This window comes from Oncorhynchus mykiss, chromosome 23 (genome assembly GCF_013265735.2).
Source record: "Oncorhynchus mykiss isolate Arlee chromosome 23, USDA_OmykA_1.1, whole genome shotgun sequence".
In the NCBI taxonomy this organism is placed as follows: Eukaryota; Metazoa; Chordata; class Actinopteri; order Salmoniformes; family Salmonidae; genus Oncorhynchus; species Oncorhynchus mykiss.
In genome coordinates this window covers 5704943-5718509 of record NC_048587.1, presented here as the reverse complement: position 1 = coordinate 5718509, position 13567 = coordinate 5704943, and the positions used below count along the sequence as shown (strand labels likewise).

The window sequence follows — 13567 nt, the reverse complement described above, 5'->3', positions numbered from 1 at the left end:
CTCTTCACAGAGAAGACTTCCCCTCTGGTCTGATCTCTTCACAGAGAAGACTTCCCCTCTGGTCTGATCTCTTCACAGAGAACACTTCCCCTCTGGTCTGATCTCTTCACAGAGAACACTTCCCCTCTGGTCTGACCTCTTCACAGAGAACACTTCCCCTCTGGTCTGACCTCTTCACAGAGAACACTTCCCCTCTGGTCTGACCTCTTCACAGAGAACACTTCCCCTCTGGTCTGACCTCTTCACAGAGAACACTTCCCCTCTGGTCTGATCTCTTCACAGAGAACACTTCCCCTCTGGTCTGATCTCTTCACAGAGAACACTTCCCCTCTGGTCTGATCTCTTCACAGAGAACACTTCCCCTCTGGTCTGATCTCTTCACAGAGAACACTTCCCCTCTGATCTGATCTCTTCACAGAGAACACTTCCCCTCTGGTCTGATCTCTTCACAGAGAACACTTCCCCTCTGGTCTGATCTCTTCACAGAGAACACTTCCCCTCTGGTCTGATCTCTTCACAGAGAACACCTAGAGTGTTTGTAGTGGCCATGTGAAGCAGAACCACATTGTTTTCCCTAATCTCTTTAAGCCTCTCCTCCTCTCTTCCATCTCTTTCTCTCTTCCTCTCTCCCAGTCACGTTTTGGTTCTCCCACAACTATTTTTTGGCTTGCCAAGTTATAGCAGCAGAACCATGGGGGGGTTGGGCAATACACATCTTCTCTCCCAGCCTCTCTGTTTCCCAGAGACAGACAGACAGAAACAGAGAACCAGACTGTCCTCTCTGGGCAGCCAGGTTTGTCTGTGACGACCGGTCTCTATAGCCAGACTGTCCTCTCTGGGCAGCCAGGTTTGTCTGTGACGACCGGTCTCTATAGCCAGACTGTCCTCTCTGGGCAGCCAGGTTTGTCTGTGACGACCGGTCTCTATAGCCAGACTGTTCTCTCTGGGCAGCCAGGTTTGTCTGTGACGACCGGTCTCTATAGCCAGACTGTCCTCTCTGGGCAGCCAGGTTTGTCTGTGACGACCGGTCTCTATAGCCAGACTGTCCTCTCTGGGCAGCCAGGTTTGTCTGTGACGACCGGTCTCTATAGCCAGACTGTGCTCTCTGGGCAGCCAGGTTGGTCTGTGACGACCGGTCTCTATAGCCAGACTGTCCTCTCTGGGCAGCCAGGTTTGTCTGTGACGACCTGTCTCTATAGCCAGACTGTGCTCACTGAGTCTGTACCTAGTCAATGTTTTCCTCAGTTGTCTATCAGTCACAGTGGTCAGATAGTCTGCCACCGTGTACTGTCTGTTTAGAGACAAATAGCATTGAAGTTTACTTTGATTTTTTGTTGTGTCTTTCCAATAGGTGATTTATTTTTATTTTTGTTTTGTGATGATTTGGTTGGGCCAGATGTTCTGTGTGCTGTCCTGAAGCTCTATGGGGTTGGTTTGGGTTGGTGAACTGAGCCTCAGAACCAGCTGGCTGAAGAGAGAGAGACATGCTCTTTGAGTTGAAGGGTAGAGAGGTGGTGTGGGAGAGAGAGAGAGACATGCTCTTTGAGTTGAAGGGTAGAGAGGTGGTGGGGGAGAGAGAGAGACATGCTCTTTGAGTTGAAGGGTAGAGAGGTGGTGGGGGAGAGAGAGAGAGACATGCTCTGAGTTGAAGGGTAGAGAGGTGGTGGGGGAGAGAGAGAGACATGCTCTTTGAGTTGAAGGGTAGAGAGGTGGTGGGGGAGAGAGAGAGAGACATGCTCTTTGAGTTGAAGGGTAGAGAGGTGGTGGGGGAGAGAGAGAGACATGCTCTTTGAGTTGAAGGGTAGAGAGGTGGTGGGGGAGAGAGAGACATGCTCTTTGAGTTGAAGGGTAGAGAGGTGGTGGGGGAGAGAGAGAGAGACATGCTCTGAGTTGAAGGGTAGAGAGGTGGTGGGGGAGAGAGAGAGACATGCTCTTTGAGTTGAAGGGTAGAGAGGTGGTGGGGGAGAGAGAGAGACATGCTCTTTGAGTTGAAGGGTAGAGAGGTGGTGGGAGAGAGAGAGAGAGATGCTCTGAGTTGAAGGGTAGAGAGGTGGTGGGGGAGAGAGAGAGAGACATGCTCTTTGAGTTGAAGGGTAGAGAGGTGGTGGGGGAGAGAGAGAGAGACATGCTCTTTGAGTTGAAGGGTAGAGAGGTGGTGGGGGAGATAGAGAGAGACATGCTGTTTGAGTCGAAGGGTAGAGAGGTGGTGGGGGAGAGAGAGAGACATGCTCTTTGAGTTGAAGGGTAGAGAGGTGGTGGGGAGAGAGAGAGACATGCTCTTTGAGTTGAAGGGTAGAGAGGTGGTGGGGGAGAGAGAGAGACATGCTCTTTGAGTTGAAGGGTAGAGAGGTGGTGGGGGAGAGAGAGACATGCTCTTTGAGTTGAAGGGTAGAGAGGTGGTGGGAGAGAGAGAGAGAGATGCTCTGAGTTGAAGGGTAGAGAGGTGGTGGGGGAGAGAGAGAGAGACATGCTCTTTGAGTTGAAGGGTAGAGAGGTGGTGGGGGAGAGAGAGAGACATGCTCTTTGAGTTGAAGGGTAGAGAGGTGGTTAGAGGGAGAGAGAGAGAGACATGCTCTTTGAGTTGAAGGGTAGAGAGGTGGTTAGAGGGAGAGAGAGAGAGACATGCTCTTTGAGTTGAAGGGTAGAGAGGTGGTGGGGGAGAGAGAGAGAGACATGCTCTTTGAGTTGAAGGGTAGAGAGGTGGTGGGGGAGAGAGAGAGAGACATGCTCTTTGAGTTGAAGGGTAGAGAGGTGGTGGGGAGAGAGAGAGAGACATGCTCTTTGAGTTGAAGGGTAGAGAGGTGGTGGGGGAGAGAGAGAGAGACATGCTCTTTGAGTTGAAGGGTAGAGAGGTGGTGGGGGAGAGAGAGAGAGACATGCTCTTTGAGTTGAAGGGTAGAGAGGTGGTGGGGGAGAGAGAGAGAGACATGCTCTTTGAGTTGAAGGGTAGAGAGGTGGTGGGAGAGAGAGAGAGACATGCTCTTTGAGTTGAAGGGTAGAGAGGTGGTGGGGGAGAGAGAGACATGCTCTTTGAGTTGAAGGGTAGAGAGGTGGTTAGAGGGAGAGAGAGACATGCTCTTTGAGTTGAAGGGTAGAGAGGTGGTGGGGGAGAGAGAGACATGCTCTTTGAGTTGAAGGGTAGAGAGGTGGTGGGGAGAGAGAGAGAGAGACATGCTCTGAGTTGAAGGGTAGAGAGGTGGTTAGAGAGAGAGAGAGAAATGCTCTTTGAGTTGAAGGGTAGAGAGGTGGTGGGGAGAGAGAGAGAGACATGCTCTTTGAGTTGAAGGGTAGAGAGGTGGTTAGAGGGAGAGAGAGAGACATGCTCTTTGAGTTGAAGGGTAGAGAGGTGGTGGGGGAGAGAGAGAGAGACATGCTCTTTGAGTTGAAGGGTAGAGAGGTGGTTAGATGGAGAGAGAGAGACATGCTCTTTGAGTTGAAGGGTAGAGAGGTGGTGGGGGAGAGAGAGAGAGACATGCTCTGAGTTGAAGGGTAGAGAGGTGGTGGGGGAGAGAGAGAGAGACATGCTCTTTGAGTTGAAGGGTAGAGAGGTGGTGGGGGAGAGAGAGACATGCTCTTTGAGTTGAAGGGTAGAGAGGTGGTGGGGGAGAGAGAGACATGCTCTTTGAGTTGAAGGGTAGAGAGGTGGTGGGGGAGAGAGAGAGAGACATGCTCTTTGAGTTGAAGGGTAGAGAGGTGGTGGGGGAGAGAGAGAGACATGCTCTTTGAGTTGAAGGGTAGAGAGGTGGTGGGGGAGAGAGAGAGACATGCTCTTTGAGTTGAAGGGTAGAGAGGTGGTGGGGGAGAGAGAGACATGCTCTTTGAGTTGAAGGGTAGAGAGGTGGTTAGAGGGAGAGAGAGAGAGACATGCTCTTTGAGTTGAAGGGTAGAGAGGTGGTTAGAGGGAGAGAGAGACATGCTCTTTGAGTTGAAGGGTAGAGAGGTGGTGGGGGAGAGAGAGAGACATGCTCTTTGAGTTGAAGGGTAGAGAGGTGGTTAGAGGGAGAGAGAGACATGCTCTTTGAGTTGAAGGGTAGAGAGGTGGTTAGAGGGAGAGAGAGAGAGACATGCTCTTTGAGTTGAAGGGTAGAGAGGTGGTTAGAGGGAGAGAGAGAGAGACATGCTCTTTGAGTTGAAGGGTAGAGAGGTGGTGGGGGAGAGAGAGAGAGACATGCTCTTTGAGTTGAAGGGTAGAGAGGTGGTGGGGGAGAGAGAGAGAGACATGCTCTTTGAGTTGAAGGGTAGAGAGGTGGTGGGGGAGAGAGAGAGAGACATGCTCTGAGTTGAAGGGTAGAGAGGTGGTGGGAGAGAGAGAGAGAGACATGCTCTTTGAGTTGAAGGGTAGAGAGGTGGTTAGAGGGAGAGAGAGAGACATGCTCTTTGAGTTGAAGGGTAGAGAGGTGGTGGGGAGAGAGAGAGAGACATGCTCTTTGAGTTGAAGGGTAGAGAGGTGGTGGGGGAGAGAGAGAGAGACATGCTCCTTGAGTTGAAGGGTAGAGAGGTGGTGGGGGAGAGAGAGAGACATGCTCTTTGAGTTGAAGGGTAGAGAGGTGGTGGGAGAGAGAGAGAGAGATGCTCTGAGTTGAAGGGTAGAGAGGTGGTGGGGGAGAGAGAGAGAGACATGCTCTTTGAGTTGAAGGGTAGAGAGGTGGTGGGGGAGAGAGAGAGACATGCTCTTTGAGTTGAAGGGTAGAGAGGTGGTGGGGGAGATAGAGAGAGACATGCTGTTTGAGTCGAAGGGTAGAGAGGTGGTGGGGGAGAGAGAGACATGCTCTTTGAGTTGAAGGGTAGAGAGGTGGTGGGGGAGAGAGAGAGAGACATGCTCTTTGAGTTGAAGGGTAGAGAGGTGGTGGGGGAGAGAGAGAGAGACATGCTCTTTGAGTTGAAGGGTAGAGAGGTGGTGGGGGAGAGAGAGAGACATGCTCTTTGAGTTGAAGGGTAGAGAGGTGGTGGGGGAGAGAGAGAGAGACATGCTCTTTGAGTTGAAGGGTAGAGAGGTGGTTAGAGGGAGAGAGAGAGACATGCTCTTTGAGTTGAAGGGTAGAGAGGTGGTGGGGGAGAGAGAGAGAGACATGCTCTGAGTTGAAGGGTAGAGAGGTGGTGGGGGAGAGAGAGAGAGACATGCTCTTTGAGTTGAAGGGTAGAGAGGTGGTGGGGGAGAGAGAGACATGCTCTTTGAGTTGAAGGGTAGAGAGGTGGTGGGGGAGAGAGAGACATGCTCTTTGAGTTGAAGGGTAGAGAGGTGGTGGGGGAGAGAGAGACATGCTCTTTGAGTTGAAGGGTAGAGAGGTGGTGGGGGAGAGAGAGAGAGACATGCTCTTTGAGTTGAAGGGTAGAGAGGTGGTGGGGGAGAGAGAGACATGCTCTTTGAGTTGAAGGGTAGAGAGGTGGTGGGGGAGAGAGAGAGAGACATGCTCTTTGAGTTGAAGGGTAGAGAGGTGGTGGGGGAGAGAGAGACATGCTCTTTGAGTTGAAGGGTAGAGAGGTGGTTAGAGGGAGAGAGAGAGAGACATGCTCTTTGAGTTGAAGGGTAGAGAGGTGGTGGGGGAGAGAGAGACATGCTCTTTGAGTTGAAGGGTAGAGAGGTGGTTAGAGGGAGAGAGAGACATGCTCTTTGAGTTGAAGGGTAGAGAGGTGGTGGGGGAGAGAGAGAGACATGCTCTTTGAGTTGAAGGGTAGAGAGGTGGTTAGAGGGAGAGAGAGACATGCTCTTTGAGTTGAAGGGTAGAGAGGTGGTTAGAGGGAGAGAGAGAGAGACATGCTCTTTGAGTTGAAGGGTAGAGAGGTGGTTAGAGGGAGAGAGAGAGAGACATGCTCTTTGAGTTGAAGGGTAGAGAGGTGGTGGGGGAGAGAGAGAGAGACATGCTCTTTGAGTTGAAGGGTAGAGAGGTGGTGGGGGAGAGAGAGAGAGACATGCTCTTTGAGTTGAAGGGTAGAGAGGTGGTGGGGGAGAGAGAGAGAGACATGCTCTGAGTTGAAGGGTAGAGAGGTGGTGGGAGAGAGAGAGAGAGACATGCTCTTTGAGTTGAAGGGTAGAGAGGTGGTTAGAGGGAGAGAGAGAGACATGCTCTTTGAGTTGAAGGGTAGAGAGGTGGTGGGGAGAGAGAGAGAGACATGCTCTTTGAGTTGAAGGGTAGAGAGGTGGTGGGGGAGAGAGAGAGAGACATGCTCCTTGAGTTGAAGGGTAGAGAGGTGGTGGGGGAGAGAGAGAGACATGCTCTTTGAGTTGAAGGGTAGAGAGGTGGTGGGAGAGAGAGAGAGAGATGCTCTGAGTTGAAGGGTAGAGAGGTGGTGGGGGAGAGAGAGAGAGACATGCTCTTTGAGTTGAAGGGTAGAGAGGTGGTGGGGGAGAGAGAGAGACATGCTCTTTGAGTTGAAGGGTAGAGAGGTGGTGGGGGAGATAGAGAGAGACATGCTGTTTGAGTCGAAGGGTAGAGAGGTGGTGGGGGAGAGAGAGAGACATGCTCTTTGAGTTGAAGGGTAGAGAGGTGGTGGGGGAGAGAGAGAGAGACATGCTCTTTGAGTTGAAGGGTAGAGAGGTGGTGGGGGAGAGAGAGAGAGACATGCTCTTTGAGTTGAAGGGTAGAGAGGTGGTGGGGGAGAGAGAGAGAGACATGCTCTTTGAGTTGAAGGGTAGAGAGGTGGTGGGGGAGAGAGAGAGACATGCTCTTTGAGTTGAAGGGTAGAGAGGTGGTGGGGGAGAGAGAGAGAGACATGCTCTTTGAGTTGAAGGGTAGAGAGGTGGTTAGAGGGAGAGAGAGAGACATGCTCTTTGAGTTGAAGGGTAGAGAGGTGGTGGGGGAGAGAGAGAGAGACATGCTCTGAGTTGAAGGGTAGAGAGGTGGTGGGGGAGAGAGAGAGAGACATGCTCTTTGAGTTGAAGGGTAGAGAGGTGGTGGGGGAGAGAGAGACATGCTCTTTGAGTTGAAGGGTAGAGAGGTGGTGGGGGAGAGAGAGACATGCTCTTTGAGTTGAAGGGTAGAGAGGTGGTGGGGGAGAGAGAGACATGCTCTTTGAGTTGAAGGGTAGAGAGGTGGTGGGGGAGAGAGAGAGAGACATGCTCTTTGAGTTGAAGGGTAGAGAGGTGGTGGGGGAGAGAGAGACATGCTCTTTGAGTTGAAGGGTAGAGAGGTGGTGGGGGAGAGAGAGAGAGACATGCTCTTTGAGTTGAAGGGTAGAGAGGTGGTGGGGGAGAGAGAGAGACATGCTCTTTGAGTTGAAGGGTAGAGAGGTGGTGGGGGAGAGAGAGACATGCTCTTTGAGTTGAAGGGTAGAGAGGTGGTGGGGGAGAGAGAGAGAGACATGCTCTTTGAGTTGAAGGGTAGAGAGGTGGTGGGGGAGAGAGAGAGACATGCTCTTTGAGTTGAAGGGTAGAGAGGTGGTGGGGGAGAGAGAGAGAGATGCTCTGAGTTGAAGGGTAGAGAGGTGGTGGGGGAGATAGAGAGAGACATGCTCTTTGAGTTGAAGGGTAGAGAGGTGGTTAGAGGGAGAGAGAGAGACATGCTCTTTGAGTTGAAGGGTAGAGAGGTGGTGGGGAGAGAGAGAGAGACATGCTCTTTGAGTTGAAGGGTAGAGAGGTGGTTAGAGGGAGAGAGAGAGACATGCTCTTTGAGTTGAAGGGTAGAGAGGTGGTTAGAGGGAGAGAGAGAGAGACATGCTCTTTGAGTTGAAGGGTAGAGAGGTGGTGGGGGAGAGAGAGAGACATGCTCTTTGAGTTGAAGGGTAGAGAGGTGGTGGGGGAGAGAGAGACATGCTCTTTGAGTTGAAGGGTAGAGAGGTGGTGGGGGAGAGAGAGAGAGACATGCTCTTTGAGTTGAAGGGTAGAGAGGTGGTTAGAGGGAGAGAGAGAGAGACATGCTCTTTGAGTTGAAGGGTAGAGAGGTGGTGGGGAGAGAGAGAGAGAGACATGCTCTTTGAGTTGAAGGGTAGAGAGGTGGTGGGGGAGAGAGAGACATGCTCTTTGAGTTGAAGGGTAGAGAGGTGGTGGGGGAGAGAGAGAGAGACATGCTCTGAGTTGAAGGGTAGAGAGGTGGTGGGGGAGAGAGAGAGAGACATGCTCTTTGAGTTGAAGGGTAGAGAGGTGGTGGGGGAGAGAGAGAGAGACATGCTCTTTGAGTTGAAAGGTAGAGAGGTGGTGGGGGAGAGAGAGAGAGACATGCTCTTTGAGTTGAAGGGTAGAGAGGTGGTTAGAGGGAGAGAGAGAGACATGCTCTTTGAGTTGAAGGGTAGAGAGGTGGTGGGGAGAGAGAGAGAGAGACATGCTCTTTGAGTTGAAGGGTAGAGAGGTGGTGGGGGAGAGAGAGAGAGACATGCTCTTTGAGTTGAAGGGTAGAGAGGTGGTGGGGGAGAGAGAGAGAGACATGCTCTTTGAGTTGAAGGGTAGAGAGGTGGTGGGGGAGAGAGAGACATGCTCTTTGAGTTGAAGGGTAGAGAGGTGGTGGGGGAGAGAGAGAGACATGCTCTTTGAGTTGAAGGGTAGAGAGGTGGTGGGGGAGAGAGAGAGACATGCTCTTTGAGTTGAAGGGTAGAGAGGTGGTGGGGAGAGAGAGAGAGAGACATGCTCTGAGTTGAAGGGTAGAGAGGTGGTGGGGGAGAGAGAGACATGCTCTTTGAGTTGAAGGGTAGAGAGGTGGTGGGGAGAGAGAGAGAGACATGCTCTTTGAGTTGAAGGGTAGAGAGGTGGTGGGGGAGAGAGAGAGAGACATGCTCTTTGAGTTGAAGGGTAGAGAGGTGGTTAGAGGGAGAGAGAGAGAGACATGCTCTTTGAGTTGAAGGGTAGAGAGGTGGTGGGGAGAGAGAGAGAGAGACATGCTCTTTGAGTTGAAGGGTAGAGAGGTGGTGGGGGAGAGAGAGACATGCTCTTTGAGTTGAAGGGTAGAGAGGTGGTGGGGGAGAGAGAGAGAGACATGCTCTGAGTTGAAGGGTAGAGAGGTGGTGGGGGAGAGAGAGAGAGACATGCTCTTTGAGTTGAAGGGTAGAGAGGTGGTGGGGGAGAGAGAGAGAGACATGCTCTTTGAGTTGAAAGGTAGAGAGGTGGTGGGGGAGAGAGAGAGAGACATGCTCTTTGAGTTGAAGGGTAGAGAGGTGGTTAGAGGGAGAGAGAGAGACATGCTCTTTGAGTTGAAGGGTAGAGAGGTGGTGGGGAGAGAGAGAGAGAGACATGCTCTTTGAGTTGAAGGGTAGAGAGGTGGTGGGGGAGAGAGAGAGAGACATGCTCTTTGAGTTGAAGGGTAGAGAGGTGGTGGGGGAGAGAGAGAGAGACATGCTCTTTGAGTTGAAGGGTAGAGAGGTGGTGGGGGAGAGAGAGACATGCTCTTTGAGTTGAAGGGTAGAGAGGTGGTGGGGGAGAGAGAGAGACATGCTCTTTGAGTTGAAGGGTAGAGAGGTGGTGGGGGAGAGAGAGAGACATGCTCTTTGAGTTGAAGGGTAGAGAGGTGGTGGGGAGAGAGAGAGAGAGACATGCTCTGAGTTGAAGGGTAGAGAGGTGGTGGGGGAGAGAGAGACATGCTCTTTGAGTTGAAGGGTAGAGAGGTGGTGGGGAGAGAGAGAGAGACATGCTCTTTGAGTTGAAGGGTAGAGAGGTGGTGGGGGAGAGAGAGAGACATGCTCTTTGAGTTGAAGGGTAGAGAGGTGGTGGGGGAGAGAGAGAGACATGCTCTTTGAGTTGAAGGGTAGAGAGGTGGTGGAGGGAGAGAGAGAGACATGCTCTTTGAGTTGAAGGGTAGAGAGGTGGTGGGGGAGAGAGAGAGACATGCTCTGAGTTGAAGGGTAGAGGTGGTGGGGGAGAGAGAGAGACATGCTCTTTGAGTTGAAGGGTAGAGAGGTGGTTAGAGGGAGAGAGAGAGACATGCTCTTTGAGTTGAAGGGTAGAGAGGTGGTGGGGGAGAGAGAGAGACATGCTCTGAGTTGAAGGGTAGAGGTGGTGGGGGAGAGAGAGAGACATGCTCTTTGAGTTGAAGGGTAGAGAGGTGGTGGGGGAGAGAGAGAGACATGCTCTTTGAGTTGAAGGGTAGAGAGGTGGTGGAGGGAGAGAGAGAGACATGCTCTTTGAGTTGAAGGGTAGAGAGGTGGTGGAGGGAGAGAGAGAGACATGCTCTTTGAGTTGAAGGGTAGAGAGGTGGTGGAGGGAGAGAGAGAGACATGCTCTCTGAGTTGAAGGGTAGAGAGGTGGTTAGAGGGAGAGAGAGAGACATGCTCTCTGAGTTGAAGGGTAGAGAGGTGGTTAGAGGGAGAGAGAGAGACATGCTCTTTGAGTTGAAGGGTAGAGAGGTGGTGGGGGAGAGAGAGAGACATGCTCTGAGTTGAAGGGTAGAGGTGGTGGGGGAGAGAGAGAGACATGCTCTTTGAGTTGAAGGGTAGAGAGGTGGTGGGGGAGAGAGAGAGACATGCTCTTTGAGTTGAAGGGTAGAGAGGTGGTGGGAGAGAGAGAGAGACATGCTCTCTGAGTTGAAGGGTAGAGAGGTGGTTAGAGGGAGAGAGAGAGACATGCTCTTTGAGTTGAAGGGTAGAGAGGTGGTTAGAGGGAGAGAGAGAGACATGCTCTTTGAGTTGAAGGGTAGAGAGGTGGTGGGGGAGAGAGAGAGACATGCTCTTTGAGTTGAAGGGTAGAGAGGTGGTGGGGGAGAGAGAGAGACATGCTCTTTGAGTTGAAGGGTAGAGAGGTGGTGGGGGAGAGAGAGAGACATGCTCTTTGAGTTGAAGGGTAGAGAGGTGGTGGGGGAGAGAGAGAGAGACATGCTCTTTGAGTTGAAGGGTAGAGAGGTGGTGGGGGAGAGAGAGAGACATGCTCTGAGTTGAAGGGTAGAGGTGGTGGGGGAGAGAGAGAGACATGCTCTTTGAGTTGAAGGGTAGAGAGGTGGTTAGAGGGAGAGAGAGAGACATGCTCTTTGAGTTGAAGGGTAGAGAGGTGGTTAGAGGGAGAGAGAGAGACATGCTCTTTGAGTTGAAGGGTAGAGAGGTGGTGGGGGAGAGAGAGAGACATGCTCTGAGTTGAAGGGTAGAGGTGGTGGGGGAGAGAGAGAGACATGCTCTTTGAGTTGAAGGGTAGAGAGGTGGTGGCACCTGGAGGACAATCACAATCAGTGAGGTCTAAATGGTCACTGCCCCCCCCCCGTCCCTGAGCTCAGTAATGAGATGGTTGGATCATCATGTTCACTAATCTAGATTGCTCTTCAGTTAAGGTGCTTCATCTGAGCAGCAGTCAACTGACTGACACACACAGCACACACACACCACACAGCACACACACACCACACAGCACACACACAGCACACACACACCACACAGCACACACACAGCACACAGCACACACACCACACAGCACACACACCACACAGCTCTTGTTAGATATTCAGCCCCTGCCAGAAACAGTAGTCTCTGTTCTTCCTGCATACCAGAACAATACATTCCTATAGTGAGTCAAATCTGTGGCGAACATCTCCACACCTAAACAAGATGCTGTATATCTGTTTTGGAAATACATTCTTAATAATGTTATGTAACATCCACTCCTCAGTTACCAAGACAACAGCATCATCACTCATCTGTAGTTCCCCGTAGTCTATTATCTGTAGTCTATTATCTGTAGTTTATTCTCTGTAGTTTATTCTCTGTAGTTTATTCTCTGTAGTTTATTCTCTGTAGTTCTCTGTAGTTTATTCTCTGTAGTTACATGTAGTTTATTCTCTGTAGTTCTCTGTAGTTTATTCTCTGTAGTTCCCTGTAGTTTATTCCCTGTAGTTTATTCTCTGTAGTTCCCTGTAGTTTATTCTCTGTAGTTCCCTGTAGTTTATTCTCTGTAGTTCCCTGTAGTTTATTCTCTGTAGTTTATTCTCTGTAGTTCCCCGTAGTTTATTCTCTGTAGTTCCCTGTAGTTTATTCTCTGTAGTTCCCTGTAGTTTATTCTCTGTAGTTCCCTGTAGTTTATTCTCTGTAGTTCCCTGTAGTTTATTCTCTGTAGTTTATTCTCTGTAGTTTATTCTCTGTAGTTTATTCTCTGTAGTTCTCTGTAGTTTATTCTCTGTAGTTACATGTAGTTTATTCTCTGTAGTTCTCTGTAGTTTATTCTCTGTAGTTCCCTGTAGTTTATTCCCTGTAGTTTATTATCTGTAGTTCCCTGTAGTTTATTCTCTGTAGTTCCCTGTAGTTTATTCTCTGTAGTTCCCTGTAGTTTATTATCTGTAGTTCCCTGTAGTTTATTCTCTGTATTTCCCTGTAGTTTATTCTCTGTAGTTCCCTTTAGTTTATTCTCTGTAGTTTATTCTCTGTAGTTCCCTGTAGTTTATTCTCTGTAGTTCCCTGTAGTTTTTTCTATGTAGTTTATTCTCTGTAGTTCCCCGTAGTTTATTCTCTGTAGTTCCCTGTAGTTTATTCTCTGTAGTTCCCTGTAGTTTATTCTCTGTAGTTTATTCTCTGTAGTTCCCTTTAGTTTATTCCCTGTAGTTTATTCTCTGTAGTTCCCTGTAGTTTATTCTCTGTAGTTCCCTGTAGTTTTTTCTATGTAGTTTATTCTCTGTAGTTCCCCGTAGTTTATTCTCTGTAGTTCCCTGTAGTTTATTCTCTGTAGTTCCCTGTAGTTTATTCTCTGTAGTTTATTCTCTGTATTTCCCCGTAGTTTATTCCCTGTAGTTTATTCTCTGTAGTTCCCTGTAGTTTTTTTCCCTGTAGTTTATTCTCTGTAGTTTATTCCCTGTAGTTTATTCTCTGTAGTTCCCTATAGTTTATTCCCTGTAGTTTATTCTCTGTAGTTCCCTGTAGTTTATTCCCATTAGTTTATTCTCTGTAGTTTATTCTCTGTAGTTTATTCCCTGTAGTTTATTCTCTGTAGTTCCCTGTAGTTTATTCTCTGTAGTTCCCTGTAGTTTATTCTCTGTAGTTCCCTGTAGTTTTTCCCTGTAGTTTATTCTCTGTAGGTCCCTGTAGTTTATTCCCTCTGGTTTATTCCCTGTAGTTCATTCTCTGTAGTTCCCCGTAGTTTATTCTCTACCTAACACTAATTTCAGAACCATCCCCTTCCATCCAGAGGTATCTGAACATTCCTCTCTATGTGCACCACCGGGTTTAACTGAGATATGAAAAGAGCCTGGGCGACTCACCTCCGTGGTAAATCACTGATGAACAGGACCTGACAGCAGCATAGATCCCTGGTAGTGCCCACCGTGCATGTCTGTTCCCTCAGTGGGTTAGTCTCCCTGGGGGAAGAGCAGGCTATGTCATGGTAGAAGTAAGCAGAGCCAGAGCCCCCAGCAGGGCAGTCGTTGTGTAGTTCCTATAGTTGAGGCACATTGGCTGTTTGCTGCCTTCGTACTAGTAGAGAGAGAAATGTTCCCTTTTCCTCTAAGCCCACAGCGGGCGAGACTGGAATCAGGTACTCCCCCTTTTCTGCTCCTCCTTCTCTCCTTCTCTCTCAGTGAAGCAGAGAGCGGCTCACACACACTGAAAGTCCGGGGCGCTCGCTGGCTCACCGACAGACACACACTGAAAGTCCGGGGCGCTCGCTGGCTCACCGACAGACACACACTGAAAGTCCAGGGAGCTCAGAAAGCAGACGCTCAGCACACGGAGAATATCT

General features: G+C 50.1%; 2 protein-coding genes across 7 annotated transcripts in view; one reads left to right on the top strand and one right to left on the bottom strand.

Annotated features, from left to right (window-relative positions):
* The window catches only part of LOC118943911 (inhibitory synaptic factor 2A-like), a 34269-nt gene extending 20723 nt beyond the window's left edge, over positions 1-13546 (bottom strand). Inside the window, exon 1 of the mRNA XM_036960812.1 lies at positions 13092-13546. The gene's annotated coding sequence lies outside the window, so the exon portion shown is untranslated. The remainder of the gene's footprint in view (positions 1-13091) is intronic.
* Positions 1-13567, top strand: part of LOC110514830 (dedicator of cytokinesis protein 1) — a 538819-nt gene that overhangs the window by 280637 nt on the left and 244615 nt on the right. The window lies entirely within an intron of this gene.